A 10,396-nucleotide genomic window follows, 5' to 3' on the forward strand; every position below is an offset into this window, starting at 1 on the left:
TGTAATAGATTCTGATAAATTACGATGTATATGGTAAACCCTAGAGAAACCACTAAGAAAATAACTCCAAAAATACAGTGGAAAAATCATTAATGAAGTTAAAATACTACCTTGGAAAATACTCACTCAGTGCAAAAGAAAACAGCAAAGGAGGGTGAGAGGAACATGAGACACAGAAACTAAAAAGTAATGTATATCCAACTATATCAGTAATAAATGTTGATAGACTAAATAATCCGAAAGGCAGAGATTATCAGATTGGATTATAAAATGTGATCTAACTATGTTGTCTATGAGAGATACACTTTGGACTCAAAGACAAATAGATTTCAGGTCAAAGCATAGAAATAGATAAATCATGCAAACAACCATTACAAAAATTCTGGAGTGGCTATACTGATATCAAACAAAATAGACTTTAATACAAAAATGCTACTAGAGGTAAAGAAAGACATTATGATAAAAGGGTCAACCCATTTAAAAGATACAAAGTTATAAACATATATATGCACCTAATAACAGAGCACCAAAACACATGAAACCACACCTGGCAGAAATAGGAGTTGGCCACAATAATAGTTGGGGACTTCAACACTCCATTTACAATAATGGATAGAACAACTAGGCAGGCAGAAGATTAACCATGAAATAGAGCACTGTAAACCAACTAGACCTCACAGACATCTATAGACTGCTTCACCCAACAACTACAGCTATTCTGAAATGCACATGGAGCATTCTTTAGGATAGGCCATAAAACTTCAATAAATTTAAAAGGGTAGATACACAAAGTGTGTTTTATAATCACAATTATGGAGTTGAATTAGAAATAAAAAATGGAAAATCTGAGAAACTCACAAATATGAGGAAATTAAACAACACCTACTAAATAGCCAATGGGTCAAAGAAGAGAATAAAACAGTAATTGGAAAATACTTTGAGATGAATGAAAGTGAAAATACAACATATTAAAACTTACAGATGCAGCTAAAATAGCACTTTGAGGGAAACTTATAGGTATAAATGCCTATTTAAGAAGAAATATCTCAAAGCAATAACCTTACCTTCCATGTTAAGTCACTGGAAAAAGAAGAGCAAACTAAACCTAAAGCAAGCAGAAGGAAGGAAATAGTAAAGATTAGAGTAGAAATTAATGAAATAATAGAAAAACAGCAACCCCCCCAACAGAATTGTAGAAAATATTTGCAAATCATGTATCTGATAAGTCATCTATGTCTAATATATTTTTTAAAACTCCAAAATTAAAAGACTAACAAGTCTATTAAAAATGGACAAAAGATCTAAATAGGCATTTCTCCAAAAAATGTATAAAATTGAGCCAATAAGCACATGAAAAGATGTTTGACATCATTAGTCATTAGGAAAATGCAAATCAAAACCACAATCAGACACCATTTCACACCACCCAGGGGGGCTATAATCAATATTTAAAAAAAATCAAAAGGTAAGTATTGGCAAGGATATGGAAAAACTGCAACTCCTATACTGGCGGTGAGAATGTAAAATGATGCAGCCACTGTGAAAAAGTTTGGTGGTTCCTCAAAAAGTTAAACATAGAATCACCTTATGATTCAATTACAGCCCTCAGTGGAATATTCCTAAAAGCATTGAAAACTGGTACTCAAAAAGCCACTTGTACATGAATATTCACAGCAGCAGCACTATTCCCAATAGCCTAAATGTGGGACCAAGGGAAAGGTCCATCGACAGGTGAGTGGATAAGCGAAATGTGGCAGATCTATACAGTGGAACAGCACTCAGCCATAAAAAGACCAAAGCGTTACAGGCTGCAATGTGGATGAACCTTGAAAATATTATGCTAATTTACCGAAGCCCGACACAAAAGATAACATGTTGTATGGTTCCATTTACATGAAATACCCAGAACAGGGAATTCCATAGACAGAAGGCAGACTCGAGGTGTCAGGGGCTGAGGGTGGGGAGGGTGGGTAGGAAGTGATTTCTTAATGGATATGCTTCTTTTTGAAGTGGTGAAAATGCTTCGGAACTAGGTAGAGATGCTGTTTGCACAACACTGTGAATATACTAAGGGCCACTCTGTTGTACACTTTAAAAAATATTTTCAGGTGTTCGATATCGCAGTCAATTTTGTTACATTTTTTAAGAAAATTCTCCATTTTGTCTTAGTTTTTTAAGTGTTTCTTTATGGGTATCATCTCTTTGTCCTGGGTTTTCTGCATTGTCACTATGATTTGTGTGGGTTTATTTTTATCCTGTATGGAACTTGTGCTTTTCTGAATTTAAGGACCCATGTCCTTCAACAATTCTGGGAAACCGTAGGCATAGCTCTTTGAATACTGCCTCTCCCCATTTGCTTTCTCTGGTTAAGCTGTTCATTGAATTTTTAACTTTGTAACTGCTCCCACCTAAGCTCTCTGATTTTTGTCTCAGTGCTTTTCTCTTTTCTTATTGAATTTTTGTTTTTATGGCTACAATAATTTTAAACACCAGTTTTATGATCTCCATCAGATTACTGTATTGGCTGAAGTTCTTGCCATTCACCCTGTTCTCTGTTGTGTCTGTCGGCTTTTCTTTGTAGTAAATTGTTTCTGTGTGTCTGTGGTGTTGGGTGTTAGTCCTCTTCAGGCGCCTTTCTCTGTGGTGTAAGCCCCACCTTACCGCTGTGGTGTTGTGTGGCTTGTGTCCGTGTGTGCTGCCAGCCTGGGATCAATCTTTCTGTTAATTCTTGACTTGCAGCTTTTTGATCACTCGGTGATGTAAGTTTGAACTCCAAACTTACATGAATAAGAGTTATGAATTCTCAGAGGGCGGGTGCAGGGGTGACATGAGGGGGGATGAAGTCCAGGCCAAACAGACAAGCTTCCCTGTACCAGGACGTGGATTCTATTCTAGCCCGTGATTTTTCTGAGGACCGTGGCTGTATGTGGGGCCCGAGTTCCGACTCTTTGTCTGAAACATGCCCACATTTTTGTCTCTCCATGCCTTGCTGTTAAATCCAAATTCCTAGATTTCAGGAACAGCACTTTACAGTGAGCATGTAGCACTCTGCTTATAGTTTCTTTGTGGCCTCTGGCACTTGACTTTGCTAAGATCTCAGCTATGCTGTCAAAAGGATTTTTGGTATAATATATTTAACATTATGAACAACATTTCTTGTTATTTAGAAGGTCTTTGGGTAATCTTATCTGTTACATTGCTGAGACCAGTGCATTTCTAATTGGTCATGTTGGTCTAAAGCAGTGGTCCCCAACATTTGTAGCACCAGGGACTGGTTTCATGGAAGACAATTTTTTCATGGATGGGGAGCAGGGGGGGATGGTTTGGGGATAATTCAAGAGCATTATTTACTGTGCAGTCACACCTCTCTGCTAATGACAATCTGTATTTTTGGCCGCTCCCCAGCACTATTATCACCTCCCCAGCTCCACCTCGGGTCATCAGGCATCAGATTCTCATAAGGAGCATGAAACCTAGATCCCTCGCCCGCGCAGTTTACGGTAGGGTTTGGGCCCCTATGAGCATCTGATGTCTCTGCTGATCTGCCAAGAGGCGGGGCTCAGGCGGTGACGCGAGTGATGGGGAGCAGCTGTAGACACAGATGCGACTTCACTCATTCACCTGCCACTCACCTCCTGCTGTGCGGCCCAGCTCCCAACAGGCCAGGGACTGGTACTTATCCACAGTCCAGGGGGTGGGGACCACAGGTCTAAAGGGCTTCAAATAGTGCCTGGCACAGAGCTGTGTGTTGCCGTTATCACCTTTATCGTTGTTACTATTATGGCTAGTATTACTGCTGGATTATCTTGATAGCTCTAAGACCTCGACAACTGATTTCATATTTTCTAGATACACCAAATATCATCTTAAAGTAATGGCAGGATTGTCTCTCTCTCTCTTCAATATTCATTCATCTTATTTAACTTTTCTTGCTGTACTCCCACGTTCCTGTAGCCCAGTGCTAGCCTGGATGGTGTTAGAGTGGCCCCGTGTCCTGTTCTAGCCGGAATGAGGAGCACTCTGCATGCATCTTGCATATTTGCTCTAAGTTTCTGGTTGATACTTTTTCCTATTCCTAGTTCGCAAGTAGTTTTTTTAGAAACTAATGTTGGCCAGGTTCAGTGGCTTATGCCTTTTATCTTAGCACTCTGGAAGGCCAAGGCGGAAGGACCACTTGAGCTCAAGAGTTCAAAACCAGCCTGAGCAAGAGGGAGACCCCATTTCTACTAAAAAAAGAAAAATCCCCTGGGCGTGGTTGCATGCCTGTAGTCCCAGCTACTTGGGAGGCTGAGGCAGGAGGATGGCTTGAGTCCAGGAGTTTGAGGTTGCTGTGAGCTATGGTGATGCTACTGCACTCTAGCCAGGGCGACAGAGTAAGACTCTGTCTCAAGAACAATAACAAAAAACAAACAAGAAACTAATGTTGAATTTTTCAATTGCATTTCTGCATTTACTGACATGATAATTCCTTCTTTAATCTGCTAAAATGTCTGAATTGGATTAGTATAGTAGATTTAGTTTTTGTTGAACCAACTCATTTGAGTATTACTGGCATGTTACCAGTTCTGGGATAGGGGTGGGGGATCCCTGTTTTGTCATGACACATTTTACTTTTAATGTACTATTGGTTTCAGTTGGGCAATAATTTTAATTAGATTTTTAACCTCTTGGGTCATAAAGGAAATTGCTGTATAGTTATTTTTCTTCATTTTTTTTATTTTTTATTTTTTTCTTCATTTTTTGATGTGCTGTGTGCATGTGTGAAGGTTATTCTAGTCTTGGAAAATGAGTTTACACATTTTTACGTTTTGAGAAGAGTACATATAAACATAGGAACCGGATGCACATTTCATAGACTAAAATCACACGGGCTTGGTGCCTCTTGGAAGAAAGTTTCAGCTTGGTCCTCATGCTCACTAAATTGTTCTTCCACAGCGCTGACTCTGCTGTGCTGTCCATGCCCTGCTGTATTGATTTCACAATCTATTGTCCTTTCCTAGGATTTATCCTTGATCCTTCTTTCGCCATATTCTGTTCTTTGTCATGGATGCAGGGCGCTCTCTTCCCCCTTTGGGATATTCATTCTATTTGACATCTTTTGCTTCCTCCAGTGCTGCAGTTGGTTGAGTTTGGTACTTCCTTTTGTGCTGTTGCTTTTCCTCAGACCTTGGGTGGCCTTACCTATGTTTAATGTATTTGGGATCGTGTTCACCTGTCCGCAGATGCTCCTGTTTATCCTAAGCTGCCTCCAGAGAGCTGGGCGCTGCTGCTGGGGAGGGTGTCCAGAAGGGATTCTCGGGCTGGGCGTGGGCTCCCACTTCTGGCCACCTGCAGCCCCGAGGGCGTGGCAGAGCTTGTGCCAGCGCCCACACTAGTGCTGGGCGGGTGGGTGAGGGGCTGTGCTTGGCAAAGTCAGGGCTTCAGCTGAGATTGTTTTGGATAGTTTCTGACTTTAAGACAGAAAAATCTGCCTGACGCATATCACTAGCCTTGTGGCTGTCAAGCATTTCCAGCTGCTGGTCATTACTTTCTGCAGCTTCGGGCGGGAGAAAGCGCAGCGCCTCCGCTTCGCGGCTGGGTTAGAGACACTGTTCAGGTATTGGCCGCCACCACTGATCGTTTTCTTCTTCACAGTGAATTCAGTGCCCTTCGCTTTGAAAGTATTGCCAAAGGAATGAAAACTTACAAAGTCTACTTTTCACTTTTTCAGACGATCAACGCAGACACAAGTCCCTACTCAGGGTTAAAAGACCGAGAGCCCGCGCGGTGGCCCACGCCCGTCGACCCGCTCCATCTGGGTGTGCTTTCGCCAGCAAGGCGGCGGGAGGATCGCTCGCGGTCCCCAGACCCAGACCAGCCTGAGCAGGAGAGACCCGTCTCTTCCAAAAATAGAAAAAATGAGCCTGGTGTGGTGTGCGCCTGTGGCTCACGCTGCTGGGGAGGCTGAGGCAGGAGGATCGCTGGACTGCAGCAGTTGGAGGCTGCAGTGAGCTAGGCTGACGCCAGGCCCGCCCCCCGGGCGACAGAGCGAGACCCGTCTCTAAATGGATGAACGAATGAATGACTGAATGACGGAGGGGGAGGGGCACGGTCCGCACCTCGGGTCACGGAGACCGCTGGAGCCGGGTTCAGGGTGGGGGAGCCAGGCCTCGGCAGGGTGGCGGCTCCGCGACGGCCTGGGCACGGTGGCGGCTCCGCGCGGGGAGACGGCCTGGGCGCCGTGGAGACTCCGCGCGGGGAGACGGCCTGGGCGCGGTGGCGCGGGGAGACGGCTTGGGCGCGGTGAGACGGCCTGGGCGCCGTGGAGACTCCGCGCGGGGAGACGGCCTGGGCGCGGGGAGACGGCCTGGGCGCGGTGGCGCGGGGAGACGGCCTGGGCGCCGTGGAGACTCCGCGCGGGGAGACGGCCTGGGCGCGGGGAGACGGCCTGGGCGCGGTGGCGCGGGGAGACGGCCTGGGCGCCGTGGAGACTCCGCGCGGGGAGACGGCCTGGGCGCGGGGAGACGGCCTGGGCGCCGTGGAGACTCCGCGCGGGGAGACGGCCTGGGCGCGGGGAGACGGCCTGGGCGCCGTGGAGACTCCGCGCGGGGAGGCGGCTTGGGCGCGGGGAGACGGCCTGGGCGCCGTGGAGACTCCGCGCGGGGAGACGGCCTGGGCGCGGTGGCGCGGGGAGACGGCTTGGGCGCGGGGAGACGGCCTGGGCGCCGTGGAGACTCCGCGCGGGGAGACGGCCTGGGCGCGGTGGCGCGGGGAGACGGCTTGGGCGCGGTGGCGGCTCCGCGCGGGGAGACGGCCTGGGCGCGGTGGCGCGGGGAGACGGCTTGGGCGCGGTGGCGCGGGGAGACGGCCTGGGCGCGGTGGCGGCTCCGCGGGGGGAATCAGCCTGGGCGCGGTGGCGGCTCCGCGCGGGGAATCAGCCTGGGCGCGGTGGCGCTGGGAGACGGCCTGGGCGCGGTGGCGCGGGGAGACGGCCTGGGTGCGGTGGCGGCTCCGCGCGGGGAGACGGCCTGGGCGCGGTGGCGGCTCCGCGCAGGGAATCAGCCTGGGCGCGGTGGCGCGGGGAGACGGCCTGGGCGCGGGGGCGCGGGGAGACTGCCTGGGCGCGGGGGCGCGGGGAGACGGCCTGGGCGCGGGGAGACGGCCTGGGCGCGGGGGCGCGGGGAGACGGCCTGGGCGCGGGGAGACGGCCTGGGCGCGGGGGCGCGGGGAGACGGCCTGGGCGCGGGGGCGCGGGGAGACGGCCTGGGCGCGGGGGCGCGGGGAGACGGCCTGGGCGCGGGGGCGCGGGGAGACGGCCTGGGCGCGGGGGCGCGGGGAGACGGCCTGGGCGCGGGGGCGCGGGGAGACGGCCTGGGCGCGGGGGCGGCTCCGGCGTTCGGGCCGCTTCAGGGAGGCCGCCGCGGCGCGGAGGGAGTCGCCCGCCAGCAGCCTGGGCGCGGGGCGCGGAGGCAGGGGCACCCCACACGTCCGTCGGCAGCTCCGCGCTCGCCTCCTTTCTTCCCTCCCGGTCCCCGCCTGTCCCTCCTCGCCTTGAGGCCGGGGAGCCGCGCCGTAGCGCGGGCCGGGCGTCCTCTGCTCCCGGTTCCCCGGAGCGCCGCGTGGGTCAGCGGTTTCCTCCCGTCTTGCTTGTGTGACAGCCACACTTGAGAGTGGCTGTAGCTCGCGTTGAGAGGGAGGCGCCGCCACCACGGCGCCCGCAGCTGAAACCCGGCTTGGCTTCGGGCGGGCGGCTCTGCCAGGCGCCCTAGGGCGCAGCCGGGACCCCTCCCCCTTTACCCTCACCCTCCCCTCCCCGTCCCCTCCCCCTCTCCTCCCTTCCCCTTTACTCTCCTCCTCCCCTCCCCTTCCCCTCCCCTCCCTTCCCCCTTTACCCTCCCCTTCCTCTCCCCCTCCCCCTTCCCCCTTTACCCTCCTCCTCCCCTCCCCGTCCCCCTCCCATTCCTTCCCCCTTTACCCTCCCCCTTTACCCTCCCCTTCCGCCTCCTCTCCCCCTTTATCCTCCCCCTTTACCTTCCCCTTCCCCTCCCCTCCCTCCCCTCCCTTCCCCCTCCCCTTCTCCCCTCCTCTCCCTTACCCCTCTCCTCCCTTCCCCTTTACCCTCCCCTTCCCCTCCCTCTCCCCTCCCCTCCCTTCCCCCTTTACCCTCCCCTTTTACCCTCCCCTTCCCCTCCCCTCCCCTCCCTTCCCCCCTTTACCCACCCCTCCTTCTCGATGGCTCCTCACTGAGATTTCTGCGCCTCCCCTTCTGAGTTAATTATTAGCTTCCTTTGGAAACCTGTCTTTTAGTTTTATACACTTTCATGAAGGCAGAATTAAATAATGACGTTTCATCCGTGTATCTTTTGCCCCGGTTTAGCAAACATCAAGATATCAAGCAAGGTTTGCTTCAGATGTTTTTCTTTTTTCTTAAAGAAATAAATGTAACGAAAAGTATTAATCATCCCAATTCCCTTTCACGCCCTCTCTCCCTAGAGGTAACTAGTCTTCTACAGTTGACTAGTCTCCGGGGTATTTTCATCCAGTGGCTGTACAGTCCGCCCTCTCTGTCTGCCAGGCCACATCCAGGGATTCTACCGGCCCGTTAAACCAACCACTGGTCAAAAATATTTAAAAAATACAAATTTAAAAATACAGTATAACAACTATTTACTTTAGTAAACAAGTAGTTACATTATATTAGTTATTATAAGTAATCTAGAAATGATTTAAAGTACACAAGAGGATATGCATTGCATAGGTTATATGCAAACATATTCTATTCTCAAATGATTATTTCAACTTTGGCTGTGTCTGTAATTATGTTCCTTTATATTTCTAAGACTGTTTCCCTGTTTTTCCTCCCTCCATTCTAAAGGGACTGAAGATGTTTCAGTCTTACTTGGTTTTGTTTGTTTGTTTTTGAGACAGAGTCTCACTCTGTGGCCTGGGCTAGAGTGTAGTGGCGTCACCATAGCTCCCTGCAACCTGCCTCAGCCTCCACCTGCTCAGCTAATTTTTTTCTATTTTTTGTAGAGATGGGGTCTCGCTCTTGCTCAGGCTGGTCTTGAACTCCTGGGCTCAAGTGATCCTCCCACCTGGCCTCCCAGAGTGCTAGGATTACAGGTATGAGCCACCGCACCGACCTGGCCTCTTGTTTTGTAATACATGCATTTAAAGCTATAAATTTCCCTCTAAGTACCACTTTAGGTATATCCTATAGTTTTTATATGCTATAAATCCATCATTATTAGTTCTAATTTCTAATATGATTTTTTTTCTCCAGTTCATAAACTGCTTAGAGTTTTGAATTGTCAAAGACACTTGCGGGGTTGACTGTCTTTCTGTTATTAGTTTCTAGTCCTGTTTCACTGTGGTCAGAGAACATGATCTGTGTGGTATTGCTTTCTTGGTATTTGCTGAGGACAGCTTTGTTGTCCAGAAACTGGTCAGAGTGTGCTGATCATTGGGTGTACTGTAAAGGTTTATTAGGTCAAACCTGTACACTGGCTGTTTAAATTTTCTGTGTCCTTACTAATCTTTTTTTCTCTGTTTAATCTGTCAGTTATGCATGGGAGTATATGAAGTTTTCCATTATTATATGGGTTTTTAAAATTTCTCTTTATTAATATTTTTACTTTATTTGTTTTGTGGTGATATTGTTAAAAACATATAGATTCTGAATTTTTTATATCTTTATGATCAGTTGTTTCCATTGTCATATGAGATATCAATTGTTCCATGATACGATGACCTTTTTGACTCTAGTAATGCTTTTTGTCGTGTTTTGTCTTATGCTGGTGGGCAAAATTTTTCTTATTCCACTTTCAGTGCAGCTCCCCACTCCAGGGATCTCAGCTTTCTGCAGTTCCAGTTCTCTGGCATGAATGGGCACGGTGATTTTTCTCCTCTCTCTGTGGGGTGGTAAAGTGGGTTTGGATCATAATCCTCAACCACATCTTCAGAGCCATAATCTGGAATGTTTTAATCTCCAAAAGTAAAAATCCCTAAAGTCTAAACTCAGTATTATCTAAAATCCCAAAAACCATGATCTTAAAAGACTAAAATCCTGAATGTTGAAATTCTGAAAGCCAAATTCTGGAGAAGCAATTAGTGCATTTTCGGTTGTACATAGGATGGCTGCATCGTGTTAGGCAGAACTGTTAGCTTGCTATGGTCTTTATTTGAAAGTGAAGTATGGTTTAGGGAGATGTGTACGGCTATGTATGTCATCTTTGCATCATTTCCAGTACTGAAGGTATAAATCGTCCAGAGACTTCTAGAGAGTTCTAATTTGTTTTATGCATTTTTGCAAATTTGACTCTACTAAAGTACATTATCACAGCATTAAGTCTGTGTGTAAGCATCATATACATACATAAAGATGTTGAAACTTCCTCAGTAAATGAGGGGATGTCTT

Source organism: Microcebus murinus, chromosome 14 (assembly GCF_040939455.1).
Source record: "Microcebus murinus isolate Inina chromosome 14, M.murinus_Inina_mat1.0, whole genome shotgun sequence".
NCBI classification, from domain to species: Eukaryota; Metazoa; Chordata; class Mammalia; order Primates; family Cheirogaleidae; genus Microcebus; species Microcebus murinus.